This window comes from Giraffa tippelskirchi, chromosome 10, assembly GCF_054371585.1.
Source record: "Giraffa tippelskirchi isolate mGirTip1 chromosome 10, T2T-mGirTip1v1.2.pri, whole genome shotgun sequence".
Classification (NCBI taxonomy): domain Eukaryota; kingdom Metazoa; phylum Chordata; class Mammalia; order Artiodactyla; family Giraffidae; genus Giraffa; species Giraffa tippelskirchi.
This window is the reverse complement of record NC_137284.1, coordinates 32,468,479-32,485,085: the sequence shown is the minus strand read 5'-3', so window position 1 is coordinate 32,485,085 and position 16,607 is coordinate 32,468,479. Positions and strand designations below refer to the sequence as shown.

The window sequence follows — 16,607 nt, the reverse complement described above, 5'->3', positions numbered from 1 at the left end:
TATAGATTCCACATATAAGTGATAGATGTTTGATTATTAGATGTTAGCCCTGGCAAATAAATAGGGCTACTGAGATAAAATTTATCTCCATTAATAACTCTTTTTGGGAAACATCCTCAATAAAAATTATTCTAGGTAATTAGGGAGGAACAGTCATTTCTCTTGAATGCACTTGACGATTACCTCTAGTTCAAAATAATCCTCATACAATGGGAACAGATTTGGGGAATCTAGTTCTACATCTCTACAACAGTATAGGAATTATGGCATGAAGGGGAGGGTGATTTTACAGTGGAAAAATATGGCAGATACCCCAGTCAAGTGATCAAGGTCAACATCAACAGTGATAAGTCACATTGACATGCATGTACCTTTGATACGATGAGTCCCTGGTGGCTCAGATGGTAAAGTATCTGCCTGCAGATCAGGAGACCAGGGCTCAATTCCTGGGTCAGGAAGATCCTCTAGAGAAGGGAATGGCTACCCACTCCAGTAATCTTTCCTGGAAAATCCTGTGGGCAGAGGAGCCTGGCGGGCTACAGACCATGGGGTCACAAAGTCAGATATGACTGAGAAACTAACAGTTTCACTTTTTTTGATATGATGGGATGAGAATGGCACTTTACCTCTGTGGTCTTCCTTCGCCAAACCCATAATTCATGTGTAGCTATGAAAACAGCAGAACAATCCAAATCAAGGGACCTTCTATAAAGTATCTGATAGCATTCTATAAACCTCTCCAAGTTATCAAAAATTAATTGTGCTGAGAAATTTACATGCCCAAGAGAAAACTAAATGTAATTCGGTGTCCTGGATGAGGCCCTGGAACAGGAAAACAAACAAACAGAAACAACCCCAAAACAAGCAAATTAACCAAAAAAAAAAAAAAGATAAAAATTAAGGAACTCTGAACAAAATACATATTTTAGCTATTATTAGTATTGGTTCATTAGTTATAGAAAATTTATCATATTGATCTAGGATTTTAGTATTAGGAGAGACTGTGGGGTATATAGGAACATTCTTTACTATCTTTGCATATTTTCTATAAATCTAAAGCAATTTTAAAACTAAGTCTAATTTTGAAAAGAGAGTTATACTGGGAATACTTGTATTGAAACAACCAGTAAGTACTATTTAGTGATTCATTAATAGATGAGGGAAGGAAAATCACTACTAGGCAAAACAACATTAGCTTTCTGAAGTTGTGTTGCAGAATGTAGTATTGGAATATGTCTTCCTGAAATGAATTCAACTTTTCTTGATCTTAGAGGCTTTTCTTAGGGAGAACACTATGACTTTGAGAAAAGATCACTTGTTCAGAAGTTCCTTCTCTTTCACTGTGTGACTTTGAGAAAGTTGAGTTTGCACTTTAAAAAAAGACATGGTAAATTCTCTATCCATTTGAAAGTGGTATATCAAAAAGTAGATGTGAGAAGTAACATGCCTATTTTCAAGAGGATTTGATGCAAATCATTTGAAAACATATGTAAGGAGTTTCAAATTGCACAACCCTACAGAAATGTAAAAGGAAATCTTCTAGTCTTTACCATCTATATGTCTCACAGACACTTAATGAAGTATTTTGAGTACCAAAACCATAATTGTCTTTCTAAATATAATTATTTTTGACTCAAATTACCTTATGTGTCTCATGTCAGCTGCACATTTTAAAACTTATTAAACTGTCATAGAAAATATCATATTTAATTAAAATTTAAAAATTTTAATTCTTTTTAATCTAAAGCTTTCTCTATGAATTTCTTAGGATGGTCATAAAAACACTCACATACCAAGTGGCTTACACAACAGAAATTCATCTTCTCACAATTCTTAGGGGCAGAAGTACAAAATGAAGGTATTGGCAGGTTTGCATTCTTCTGAACGTCTCTTCTTGGATTCCATATGGCTGCTTTCTTGCTTTGTCTTCACATGGCCATCCCTCAGTCTATGTCCTATTTTCCTTTTCTTGTGAAAGTATCAGTCATAATGGAATAGAGTCTACCCCAATGACCTCATTAAACCTTAATTACTTGGTAAAAGTCCTACTTCCAAATACAGTCACGTTCTAAAGTGCTAGGCGTTAGGACTTCAGCATGTGAAGTTTATGGGAACACAGTTTAGCCAATAACATCTCTCTTCTTAGTGCCCATGTTCTGCCAGAGAGCTGAGATTTTCCTAGGGTGACTGATTGTAGGAATATCCATTTCCTTTGGGGACTACCTCATACCTCTGCAGAAGAGTATGTAGTTCCAATTTGAAAAAAAAATAATAATCACAAATTCATACCTCTGTCCAGTATGCTACTTGAACTGGATTTTAGTTAGGCTGTAATATATTGAGGCCTATTTCTTTTTAATTTCTCCATTTTAAAGGTTCATAACATCCTCCCGGTTACCTCTTCACAGTTGAAGTCATCATATAGTATTGAAATTTTCTGCTTACATGAATAATTTCCCAAGTAGACTGTGAGCTCCTTGAATGGGACTGTGTTTTACAGATCATGTAGAACCAGTGGTAGTGTCTAACACACAATAGTTAAAGAGCAGATGCTTAGTGGGGTGATAGCATTGCATTCACTTAATACTTCATTCAACAAACCAACTCATTGCTGGGCAATATGATAAGCATAGGAGAAAAAGCAACTCATCAATGACCTGGACTCACCTCTCAAAATACTCACTCAGTTAAATCAACTGAAGATAGGTGTTTCCCCTCTCTTTTGTAGCTGTGTTTCCTCATAGGGTTAGAATTCAACACAACACAATCCAATCTAAATGGCATAAAGGGCCGAGCTGTGAAATTAGAATCAGGAGATGTTTTGCCTGTTCTAGCACAGTTACTAATTTTTTTCAATTTCAGTCTTTTCCTATTCAGCTATAGAAATGACCATATTCTTGATGGCTTCCACTTAGACATTCTATATTATACAGTGAACGTAGATATTACTATGAGATCAAGTTCTTGAGCAATTTCATGTGTCACCTGACTGAGGATCTGAATGCTAAATGCTCAGTGCAGAGCAATTCTTCTAATATACTAGTGCCCTGTAGTACACAGGTTTTGCTACTTATGTATTTGAAGTTATTTTACAACTTGAGTGCAGTCATTCATTTCATGCCTGAGTGATTTATAATAACTATTTGATATTCCCAAAATAGGGGCAAAAAAGGGAAACAAAATTTCCTCCTCTGTTCCTCCAGTTGAACAATCTGCTCCTATTGTATATCAAAAAGAATTTAAAAATCTATATTATTGGTAAGTTGCAGCCACAAATTGTGTGATGCAGTTTTGCATAAAATGCCTATGACTTTTAAGGTGGAGCTGTGTAACCCAGACTTCAAGATTTTCTTCATCAGATCTCTGAGTTTGGCCTGGGTTCCCTCCTTCAGATCACCAGGGCCAGATGGTCTGGAGGTCCCAGGGGAGCTCCTTTCTGAGCTGGAGGAACACCTATTGTGTAGCTGTCTGGTCTCAAAAGAAGTTCTGATGGGAGACATCCTGTATGAAACAGCATGGCGTCAGGTCAAAAAGCATGAGTTCTGAGGTAGGAGAGCTATAGTTTAGACTCTCAGAGAAGAAAAAGGAGTGAAAGTAATTATGTTCTGAGAATGTGAAGCAAGATTTTAGTTAGACAAGAATATTACCACTTATGAAGTCTTACAAGGAATTTGACACCTACTACTTTCATTCTGCCTCCTCTTTATTCTCCATGTAGCAGGTTGATCCAAAAAGGCCATGTTGAAAATTACTGTCTGTGATATGGAGTCATTTTTTAAAAAGAAGTTTTATCTTTTTACTTGGAAATAGTTTCAAACTTATAGAAATGTTGCAAGAAAAATGTAGTATAGCGCTCAATACTCTATCTAGATTTACCTATTGTTAATGCTTTAATTAGTTTTGCACATTTTCTGGGCCATTTATGGATAAATTAGATAATTTATGAAACTTTAAATATATTGACAACAGTATATTTCCTTTAAGTAGGAAGATTCTATGATACAACTACAGTACATTTAAAAACATCAATACATTTAATATTGATACAATATTTTATTCAATCTACTATCTGTTTTCCAGCTTTGTTAATTGACCAAATATGTCCTTGATAGTATTTTTCCTCTTCAATACAATAGTCAGTTGAGTTGATATCATATTTAATTATCATGCCTCCTTAGCTATTTTAATCTAGAATATTTTCACTATTCTTTTTTGTTCTTTTCTCTTTTGACATTTACATTTTTTATTTAATAAAATGTATTTTCATTAATAAATAGAAAGTGTATCTTTTTATTAAAAAAAAATAGAGTGCTCCCTATTTATGGTTTATTTGATGTTTCCTCATGATTAGATTCAGCTTATGCTTATGTTTTATCCTTCTCAGGGTATCACATCTGGAGAATTACAGTGTCCTTCTTACTGGTGATATTAATTTGGATCACCTAGTCCAAGTGTTGCCAAATGTCTCCCACTGTTAATTACTATTTTCTTTTCTCTTGCAACTAATACACAGTCTATGGGGAGATTTCTTAAGACCATAAAAATTCCCTGCTCCTCATCAGAATGTTCCTTTAGATTTGGCATCCTTTGATGAGTCTCTCTGGAGATGATAGATAGATTTTTTTTTTCTTTGATGGGTACAAATGCTGATTTTCTAACTCCAGCATTCCACCTATGTTTACCTATTGGCATTCAGCATTCCTTTGGGAGCAAAATCCTTCCCTTCTCCCTTTATCTACTTCTCTACCTCTCTATCTGGAATCTATCTAAAAGCTAGCTGTCTCAAATGGATTTGAAATTAAGACCTATAGACTTCTAAAGTCTATACTATATTTTTCATTTATACCAAGTTGCTGATTTACTTTGTAAAATGAAAAAGCTTAAATTTTCTTAACAAGGAAGACCTGATCAGGGATTTAGAAAGCCCTGATGAGTCGTTAGGACTCCATGTTGCCATTGCAGGGGCCCAGGGAACTAGGTTCCCAAAGGCTGTGTGGTACAGTCAATAAATAAATAATTAAAATAAAAGCCAACTTCCAAACTTAAAAAAAAAAAAAATTACCTGATCAATTCATGAATGAGTTTCTTCATTCACCTGTTAATTAGCTCATTATTATGTTAATCAATGCATAATATGTGCCAGGAAGTGGCTTTGTGCTGGAGATTGTGCTTTCAAAGAGCTCATATTCTAGGGAAGAAGTACACAATAAATGTTCTAGAAAATAATATACTTTTATCCTGCATTTTTATTAAAGATCAATTAAAATATATGACCTTTAGGTTGTTATGACTAACTTAATATGTTATTGATATTTCAATATGGATTGAGACTCATGTCTATAATCGCAATAGATACATAGCAAAATTGCAATTACATCTGTCTTTCAGCTCATTTCTGCAAGAAAAGGAGTTATGCTTGGTGTTAAAAGTTAAGAATAAATCTATAGCTTAAATATAAAGCACAAACCTCTCCATCTATAAGTGTAATATTTTCTATTTTAATCTTTCTTTCAAAAGTCTAATATGAGCAAGATGCTAAGGAGTTAACAAAACTCACGGATGTCTTCCTGCCTGTCTCTTGAAATATATTCAGAAAGAAGAAAAATCCTGAATAATATACATGGGTGAGAAAACAGGTGTGAGTTAGTAAACTTTATACAGATACATCACTAGAAACCTCATACTTATTTTGATAATTTTCATGTTAAAAATTATTTTTATGAAAGGAGTAAATGAGTGAAGAATCAGACACATACATTTTATGGACACTTTTTGTAAAAAGTTGAATTAGGAAGTCTCTGAACTTTTACTGCTATGATCTTTATTACTGCTCCAAACCCACTTGCCTGGAATTATCTAAAGGGCTTATAACACTGGCAGAAGAGGGTAGATTTTGTGGAACTGAAGAACCTATACTGAACAGTATACATCCAACTTCAATGTGATTTCTTCTATAACTGTATGAGATAGACCTTTGTACCCATTATAGAGATGAGGAATTTGAGGTTCAGAGAAAGAAGTGATTTGGCAAAGATTATAGATTGGTAATTGATTTTTCTGAGGTCAGACTCAGCTCCTGCTAGAACTCTGGCTCTTTTTCACTACCGAGGTGTCTGCTTTTTGGTGCATAAATCCAGGGTAATGTATTGTGAACTCTTGCCAAGACTCCAGGACCATCTGCAAAAAACAGCCTATATGTTGATGAAAACTGTCATGGGGCACCTGTGCAATCCCAGAGATGAGCCTAATCCAGGGCTTCAGAATAACAATGTACATTGTGCATTGTGCTTTCAAACTGTCTTTGTGTCTTTTATCTAATTTGATCAGCAACAGATTTCATTAAAAAGAAAATTTTTTTTTATTAAATAATTAACTTAATTTGCTTTCATTAAACTAATGGACAGGAATAGAGCACAGAGGACATAAAACTCCACCAGGCGAAAGCCCTAGCAGGCTAATTCACTCTGTTGCTTTTGAATTGCCCTTTGAGTTCCCTCTAAGTGATCATGAGGTTAGGCTGTCTGATGTGTGCAGTCACTCTCCTCTGTCACCAGCCGGGTGCCTCCTGCCACTTGGTAATTGGGCCAGGGTTTGCATATGGATCTTGACAGATTCATCTCATAACACCATGACACTTAATTTCAATGAACAAATAGACTGGCAACCAGTTTAGACATCCAAGGACTGATCTGTTTTTGATAGCAGCTGCTTGGTAGCACCTGTCAGGAGGTGGATGGCCTTGGCATTTGGAAGTTGAGTCACCTTCTGGAGAAGTGACTGTGTTTTCTCCAAGTATCTTCATGAAATATGGGCATACAGGAATGGTTTAAAGACTCCACTTACTTAATTTTTATGGAGATGATATTCGTCATTTAGCAAATTTTTTTCCTGCTTTTATTGAAATAAAGAGAGATTAAAAAAAAAATGAAAAGGAAATATGGATCCTCTCTGCAGCCAGATATTTAATTTGGATACTTTACCCACATGCCAAATGTCATAAAGTCTGTTATAAAATGCCCATTTAAACTCCATTTAAAATATTTGAATTGAGCTATAGTTGATTTACAATGTTGTGTTAGTTTCAGGTGTATAGCAAAGTAATTCAGTTATACATACACATATATCTATTCTTTCTCAAATTCTTTTCCCATTTAAATTATTACAGAATTTTAAGAAGAGTTCTATCTTCTTTACAGTGGGGTTTTGTTGATTATCTATTTTAAATATAGTTGTGTGTATATAGGGATTCCTAGGTGGCTCAGTGGTAAAAAATCTACCTGCCAACACAGGAGACACAGGTTTGATCTCTGGGTCGGGAAGGTAGCCTGGAAGAGGAAATGGCAACCTACTCCAGTATTCTTGTCGGGAAAATCCCATGGGCAAAGGAGCCTGGCAGGTTACAGTCCATGGAGTCTCAGAGAGAAGGACAGGACTGAATGATTGAGTGCACACACACACACACACACACACACACACACAGTATATACGGGGCTTTCCTGGTGGCTCTGTGGTAAGGAATCCATCTGCAATGCAGGAGATGCATGCATGAGATGGGAGTTCGATATCTGCGTCAGGAAGATCCTCTGGAAAAGGAAATGGCAACCCACTGCAGCATTCTTGCCTGGAAAATCCAATGGACAGAGAAGCCTGGTGGGCTAGAGCCCACAGGGTACCAAAACAGTCAGACACAATTTAGCGACTAAACAGTGACAATAACAATGTGTATATGTCAATCCCAAATTCCCAATTTACCAGCCCCCAACCTCTCCCCTTTAGTCATTTGGTTTTAAGATGCTATTTCATAAAAATATAGTAATGTCGTAGCTGAAAGTCAGCTAAGTGTTCTGGCATGGATTTAATGAGAGTAGATTCCATATAGTACAAGCCTGATGGGGATAACATGATTTTGAGGCTAGATTCAGCTTTGTGAATCCAGAGACTTGGCCAGAATATCCAATGATGACTAAATTCATGAATATTTGAGTCATAGTAACCAAGTTTATTTTTGATAATGAAAAATTCATGTTTGCCAGCTGTACCTGTATCCACACAGGGATCACCTGCAAAGTGACCAAAATACTTGTGCCAGTTTGTCAGGGCACTGACATTTCTTCTCAATAATGTTGGAGATGTGCTGGTAATTTTCTTGTTAACATTTGGGTTTCCTTTTGGTAATCTTGGAAGAATATTTTTGTTACTTTTTTTTTCCCATTTGAGTAGAGTTGTAGTCTATTACAATCTACTGGCTGTAGAGTCAGAGACTATCTGAATTGTAGTCACTGTTCTGCCAGTTATTAGTTGTTTAACTCCAAGCAAGTCATTTAAACTCCCTGAGCTTCAGTTTCTATAGAACAGGGATTATAGCAGCATCTCCTTTATAGACATTTTCTGGCTCAGATGGTAAAGAATCTGTCTGCAATGCAGGAGACCCAGGTTTGATCCCTGAGTCATAAGATCCCCTGTGGAAGGGAATGACTACTTGCTCCAGTATTCTTGCCTGGAGAATTTCATGGACAGAGCCTGGTGGGTCACAGTTCGTGGGGCTGCAAAGAGTTGGACATGACTTAGCAACTAACACTTTTTACTTTTTATAAGCAATTTCAAAACTTAGAGATAATGTATATAAGATAGTTACTAGAGAGCCTAGTACAAAATTGGTATTCAATAAATGATGGCTATCACCACCATTGTCATCATGATCATCATGTAAAGTTTTAATTTTAGGTATATTGTTATTAAATTTCCAAATTCTACTTTCCTGATTTAATTTGGGTGGAATTCTGTCCTTTAAGGCAACTTCTAATCTAAAACGTTATATATAGATTTTACACACCTAAATCTCAGAGGGCAATGTATCACCTAATTATAAGAGAATTATATATATATATATAATTCTCTTATAATATATATATATATATTCAAAGACAGAGAGAAAATAGAGCTCCCCAATGTGACCTTATGCTGTATATTGATGTTCTTTTATAGTGTATCAAATTTGACCAGAGTCTAGAGATTCACTTTGGAAAAAGGTAGAATGGTTACCATTTAGGAACACCTTCTACTTACTAAGCATGCTACCTCATTTTAATTTTCACAATAGCCCTGAAAGTTAGATTGTTGTTTTAGTTTTACAGATTAAAGAGTAAATTAAGGAAGTTACAGAATTTTTTAACTTCACACAGTTAGAGAGTATTTGATCTGGGACTCAAACCCTAGGAAGGTTAAATAGGAATGCTTGTGAATGTTTCTGATATTCTTACTTTTAGAAAACACAAACCAACACTCTTAAGTGTTGAGACCCTCAGTTTGAACATTGTAGTCCAAAGAGTCTTCATTTCTGTTTGATATTAAGTTATGTTGAACCTTCACACATACTGTGTGTAACCCCTGTGTGGAATAGAAGACTCTGGGCTAAATCATGAACTCAGAGCAGAGATCCACTTCCCCAGGATTTATAACATAAGCTCTACTCAGAGACTAACCAAACTATACACTTCACACTATACTATTAATGAACTAATGAAAACAAATAAGCAAACTATAATCCTTATCAAATAAACGTTGGATATGAATTTCTTGCAAAAGAACTGATATTTCCGTTAACATAATGGCTTGTGCTTGGGCTCGCTGGCTTGCCTATGTGCTCAACTGTGTCTGACTTTTTGCAACCCCATGGACTGTAGCCCTCCAGGCTCCTCTGCCCATGGAATTTTCTAGGCAAGAATACTGGAGTGGGTTGCCATTTCCTACTCCAGGGGAATCTTCCTGATTCAGGGATTGAACCCGAGTCTCTTACATCTCCTGCATCGGCAGTTGGATTCTTTACCACTGTGCCTCCTGAGAATGGCAGCTTCTCCTTTACCTTATGCTAACTCTTCTCCATGCCAAACAGCCAGATTTACAGTGGATCTTTTTATTTACCTGTGGCCTGGAAACCAGAAATATTCTACAAGTGGGAACTTTGTTTTTCAATCTTAAAAAAGAATTTTATAAATACAGCATCATTAATAATAAATCCAGACTCTGAAGTGGATAGTCTAGTTTCCCAAATATAATGGTTTGTATAGTTGCTGACTTCAAGATCTAAAGTAAATATGACAAATCCTTTTGGGACAACTAAAAATGGTGTTTCTCTGATCTCACTAAAGTTTCGTTAACAAAACATGCCTAGACAAATATCATAAAAATCATGTAATTTTTCAACATGCAATGCATTGTGCTAGGGGCTAGGAATTCAAAAGATGAGTGATATGCAGCCTTTAATATTAAGGAAGTCATACTTCAATGCAAGTAAAAATTAATTACGATCAGTGTAATAATTAATATGACAAAGATGTCTCAACTGTAGTGGGACAGGACAGGGGAGAATCATGAGTTTGGAATTAGATATAGAGTATTTGACTTGAGGCACTCAAAATATCCAAGTTTATTAAATAATTAAGGGCTATCCATAAGAACATAGGAGTGAGTAAGTAATACTTTGGGAGACTTTTTGGGGGGTGTTATTTATATTAAATATTGTATTTGCAAATATTTATTTGGAGCAGCACCTAGCATTTGTTGAGCAATTAGCAGACATCAAAGACTGTGTCAAGTGCTCTGTGCACATGGAGTTAAGTCTTTTAGCAGTTCTTTGATGTAGATCCTTTGCTTCCCTTTGTAAGGAAGCAGAACTTACAAACTCAAAATGTCTCTTTGGTATGAGGATTATTTCAAGCTGAAAACAACCAAGGGGCCAGAAAGACTCAGAAGTCTTTCCTTTTACCTCTTTAGTTATCTAAAAATTTAGATAAAGGGCCTGTTCTAGGAGCAAACCTATTGCCAGAGACTTCTGCATAGAATGTGTGCTTCCCTGGTGGCTCAGACAGTAGAGAATCTGCCTGCGATGCAGGAGACCCTGATTTGATCCCTGGGTTGGGAAGATCCCCTGGAGAAGGGAATGGCTACCCACTCCAGTATTATTGCCTGGAGAATCCCATGGACAGAAAAGCCTGGCAGGCTATAGTTTATGGGCTCACAAAGAGTTGTCATGACTAAGAGACTAACACTTACTTTGACTTTCTGCATAGAATATGGGTCAGGTGTGGTGGGGATACTCAGCAGAAATTAGAGATGATAATGGGATGCCACTTGGTGTCCCATTGTCTCTGCATGGCCCAGAAAACATTTTAAACTACATAGTTGCTTCTATATTTTTGTGTGAATTGCCTTCTCCCATTTTAGGCTCCAAAACACTACTCACAAAACCTGTTTTGTCTTTAGCTGAAGATGGCATTTAAGTTGGCGGGTTTGGCCATTTGGGTGAGTTATTCAGTTCTCCTGGGTTTCTACCGAGTATCCATATTATTAGAATTTTGTTTGATTCTGTCCTTTTAATCTGTCCCATGTTAATTTAACTCTTAGACCAATCAGAAGAACCTAAAAGGTAGAGGAAAAACTTTTCCTCCTGAACAGCATTATTTCTGTTTAGGTAAATGAATGCTGGGTGATCCCAGTGTTCCACATCAATTAAGGGAAGTTTAAATTTTAAACCATTTCTGCTCAAATTCAGACTGGACTTCAAGAAAGTGGTGCTCCGGGACTTCAGATAAAGGTAAAGATGTGTTTGTAATGGTGTTATGAGGGAGTTTTGGAGAATTGAGAGCAAGTTGACCAAAGTCGGACTTGATAAGCTGGCTACAAGCTTCCTATAAAATCTGGCTTTGAAGTAAGGTCATCAAGTCAAGTTCAGACTTTGCCACTTGCTCATTATTGACTCTCTCTGAGCATCAACAAAAAGAATGGTAACAACACAAACTCCACAAAACTATTGGGGGGATTAAAGTAAATTTCATATCAAAACACTTATTCTGAGCTTGGTACAGAATAAGTGATCTGTAAATATCTGTTTCATTCATCATCATCACATGCCTTTTCTTAAAGAAAGTCTAGAAAAAGAAGGCTTCCTTCCTGTCCATTGAGTGTGCCCAAGGATGTAGAGCAGGTCTTCTCAAATGCAATATGTATAGGAATCACCTGAGGATTTGCTTAAAATGCAGATTCTGATTTTGTGGGTCTGGGATGGGACCTGAAATTTTTCTTTTCTCATAAGACTCCAGGAGATGCTAATGCCATTATTCCAAGACTATAATTTCATCAGCAAGGTTTATATTGTTTGAATTTTTATCTTTCATGTTGTGTTAAATGCCTCCAGCTTCCAGTTGATTTCTTCCTACTTTGCTTTTGTATCAAAGAGCAGCTGTTTTCATAGTCACAAGTGTGGTAATATTGGACACCTGCCTAACACACAGAGGACTTATTATTTGGAAGAATAATTGACTATGAGCAAAAATCTATATAAAGAACCACAGTAAGGCTAGTGAGCATTCTTATACTGCTATAGAGTTTACAGTGTGCTATCTGGATTTATCTCAGTTGATTCAACTGTTTTACAGATATTCCTTGAGAGTCTAATGTGTCCAAGGCAATGAGGAAACACAAAAGACCCAAAACTTCATGGAGCCCATAGATTAGCAAGAAAGAAAGGCAGAAAATTCAGTGGCCACAGGAACATGTAATCAAATCTATAGTGGGGTGTGTTCAAAAATCATATAGTGACATAGAGGAGGGCATTTCTATCTCCAGAGATCAGGAAGCGGGGAGGGAAGGCTTCCAAAATGGCATTACATCTTCACCACCTAAAGCATCATTTTTGTCACTGCCATTGTCTCTAGAGCACCATTGCTATCATCATCATTATGATCATCAAATAGCATTTATTGCAAACTTGCTGCTTACTGGGTACTATGCAAGGCACATGATGCGCATTCTCTCAAACTATCCTTATAACCCCCTCATAAGTTAGGTACTATTATTACCCTGTTTTGCAGATAAGGGGATAATGCTTAGAGAAGTGAAATAGCTTGCTGTGTATTAAATAGCAGGACCTGAATTCAAATGTGGGGACTTACCCCAAAGTGCATGTTGTTACTCATTATGCCACTACTATCTCAATTCATTTTATTTAAGATAAATGATCAAAATAATCTTTATAGATATGGAAGAAAAGTTAATTGTTTCAGTTTTAAGGTTGAGGACCTTGAGATTCATATAAATTGTTTTCCCAAATAATGGGATAAGAGGTGAGGACCAGGCTCAAGCGAAGGTTCCAGGTTCCATATCTTTGTACCACATTTTGCAGATGCTGAGATAGAGGTGGGGTAGGCAAATTATTCAATCTGTGTACACTTACATTTATATTATACATCTGCACACCATGGAAACAACTGTCTTCATTTCCTAGCCCATTCTTCTATATATACATGTATTTTTTGTTTGTGTGTTTGTTTCAAAGCCCTTGTGTTAGTAATACCATCTGCTTTTTATCTTTGCTTTAATTTTCCATTTGAGTTTTCTCCACTTTACTCAATTGTTACAGATTTTAGTCACCCTTTGAAGAAGTCCCAATGTGTAATAATCTTCTTTCACTTTCTGGAGGATGAATATTTTAATATTCTTAAAATATTATTGGCTGAGAAGGGTTGTTAAGCTCAAGTAAGCATGATTGTCTGTATCTCTTAGTTCCTCTTTCTTCCTTCCTTCTCTCCCTGTATGTGTTCTCTCCCTCTTTCCTTCTGCATTTCACTCTCACTCCCTTTTGTCCTTCCCTCCTTGACGTCTTCCCTTCTTGATCCCTACTCTCTATCTCTCTTGAATTTCAGAGGTGGACAATGCATTCCCATTTAACATTTTGTGATGAAGTGTTCCTGCATTTTTAATGGCAATGAGAGCATAAGATGTCATGTGAAGAACCAGCCTTTGCAACGGAAAAGAACCAGCAAATATTTCATTGTCACCGGTTTTTGACTTTGTGGTCCCAGGCTAATTAAATTAACATTGCTTGATTTGCTCATTGGCAAACAGAGATAATCATACCTTTATCACAGTGTAGATGCAAATGAAATATTGCCTGAAACAGAATGAAAATGTGTAAGAAAATAGAAAGAAATTTGAGGTGAGGGTTGGTGTTAGGCATTCTCTTTTGCTTTATCTTCATAAATTGGCTTGGCTCTATCTTATACCAGTTTGTACAATTTCCATTGGCAAAGACTGCTTCTCAATTATATTTTTATCCTGATTGCCCAACCTGTACATTATATGATAAGTACTCAGTAAGTAGAATCATTGAATGGCGTCAGGAGAGAAGCTGGATCATTCAAGGGATGGAGCCTTGAATGTCAGACAGACAGGCTTGGTGCTCTCGTTCCCATTTACTCCCAAAGCAGCCTCTTCTATAAGAAGAGCATTCAGGTCAGTCCCTCTACCAGCAAGACATTATGGGCAGCATTTCCCTCTAAACTGGAAAGGAGAAGAAAAGGCTGCTCCACCAGCTGCCACCAGTATCTTCAAAAACTTAGATGTTTAGGCAATTATAGGTTTCCCATGGTGTTTTCCAATGCTTTTCAAAGTGTGTGTGTGTGTGTGTGTGTGTGTGTGTGTTTTCATCTGAGCAAAAGCCCCATGAAAGTAACACAGTACAACAGCTCCAGTTCTCCAAAATGCAAGAGACCATGTTTATGTATTTTCTCTCTGGAATCTTCTTCTATATTGCCTGTGAGGCAATACTGCTCATTCCTGACAAGCTGATGTTCTGGGTTCCTGCTCTACCCACCAAGTCTTGTGTCTCGATATCTACTCCATGAGCAAAGCTATCACTTTCTGCATTTCAAAATCAGCCGTATCTGATAGCTCTCATGTCTCTATGCCTCTGATCTGACTGTTCAGCTGGGTCCTGCATGTCTGCTATCTTTAGGTATTTCATGACTGTCCCATGGTTACTGGTCCCAGGAATGAGCTTCTATTCCCCACTTAAACTTGTTCTCCTTCTATGTTTACAACCATGGGGAATGGCATACACAGCCACTTAATTCTCATGACTGCCTTGTAAGTAAATGTCATTATCCTATTTATCTGGCTGATGAGGAGACTAAATTGGAAGAAATCATGTAGATGGAAAGTGAAAGAGCTGACCTGCATCCCAGATCCTCCTTCTCCAAAGACTGTGTCTCTTCTGATAAGTTTTACCAGAAAGGAAAGAATAGGGAAAAAGAAGCAAAAAATGTTGACTTATAAAATAATAAGGGAAGTATAATATACTCACCATTTTGCCTCAAGTACCAGTCAAATGAGTCTAATCTTGCTTGCTTAGACCACCTACCCTGCTTAATAAAAAAATCATATATTGAATAACTTAATGGAATATTTTAAAGTTGAATCTATTTTATGAAATGACTTGATGATACTATTTGAGATTACACCTGTGCAGAATCTCTCCCTGAGCCATTTGCTGCAACTAAAGGTTCTTACTGACAGAAAATAATTGCATAATTCTGGAATGGTATCATTCAAATTAATGGAAGAAAAAATGACAAATTGACCTTGTGCTCTAGAACAAGTACTTATTGGAGAACTTTTCATGGACAAAACACTATTTTTGGCTTGTATGAAAGGCATAAATAAAATAGCTAAAATATTTTAATATTTTTTATAAAGATCAGACACTTTAAAAGATACACAGTATTCCCATCATTGTCTTTTTGTCATTGCCTAGATACTGAAACGCTCTTGAGGCTAAGTGTTGGAGAGTCGGTTTGGTATGATATATGTACAAGGAAGGGAAAAAAAGGAATTAAGAGCAGTTTTAGGGCTTGTTTTTCGTTGCTGAGGGGTTTGTCTACTGGAAGACATACTCTTGCCTTGTTCGAGTGGTGATTAACTTTTAGGAAACTTCTCTAATGTCAGGACAACTATAATAGTATTTATTTAAAGCACCAAGTTCATCTGTGTTTTTTTTTTTTTTTAAATCTTGTATTAAGAAAGAATCTTATGAAAACCACTCTCAAAGATCCAAATGGACCTTTATGTAATACAGAAAGTAATTCTGGGCAATACTTGTCCTGCGTGCTCTGTCACAGGTGGAGGACACCTGTTAGGAAGAGAAGAGCCTCTAGGCACCCTGGTGGTTCTTCTTACAGACAGAGCTGTAAGTGGACATCCATTGTCAGAAAGTTGTCCTTTAGTTTTACAAATTCCAATATACAGATCAGTAATACTATGGACTGAATGAGTCTCCTGCAGATTCATATTTGAAGCTCAATACTGATATTAAAATATTTGAAAGTAAGGCCTACAGGAGATGATTAGGTCACGAAGGCTCTGCATGAGATCAACATCCCTATAAAAAAGACTCCAGAGATTGCATTTACCCATTTCCTACACGTGATGACACAGTAAAAGGAAGTGTGTCTGTGAACTGGGAAGTGATTCCTCACCAGATAGCAAATCTGTTGACACCTTGATTTTAGACTACCTAGTTTCCAGAACTGTGAGAAAGAAATGTTTGTTATATAACCCACCCAGTCCAAGATATTCATACTAAGACAAATGGGAAATATATGGGATTGGAAATCAGGTAGATCTGGATTTGAATTCCAGTCTGCACCCCTCCTTAACTGATGATCTTGGGCAAGTTTAATCATTTTTATATCTTAGTTTCTACATGTTAAAAAATGATATGATAATATATAAGTAGTAGAGTTAAATACTTGAGGTTTAAATACTTATTGCTG

The 16,607-nt window shown here is 36.5% G+C and overlaps 1 long non-coding RNA gene across 1 annotated transcript in view; it reads left to right on the top strand.

Annotated features, from left to right (window-relative positions):
* LOC145524754 (uncharacterized) overlaps positions 1–16,607 on the top strand; it is a 464,757-nt gene that overhangs the window by 429,542 nt on the left and 18,608 nt on the right. The window contains exon 6 of the long non-coding RNA XR_014067803.1: positions 11,471–11,593. This is a non-coding gene — a long non-coding RNA (uncharacterized LOC145524754). The remainder of the gene's footprint in view (positions 1–11,470; positions 11,594–16,607) is intronic.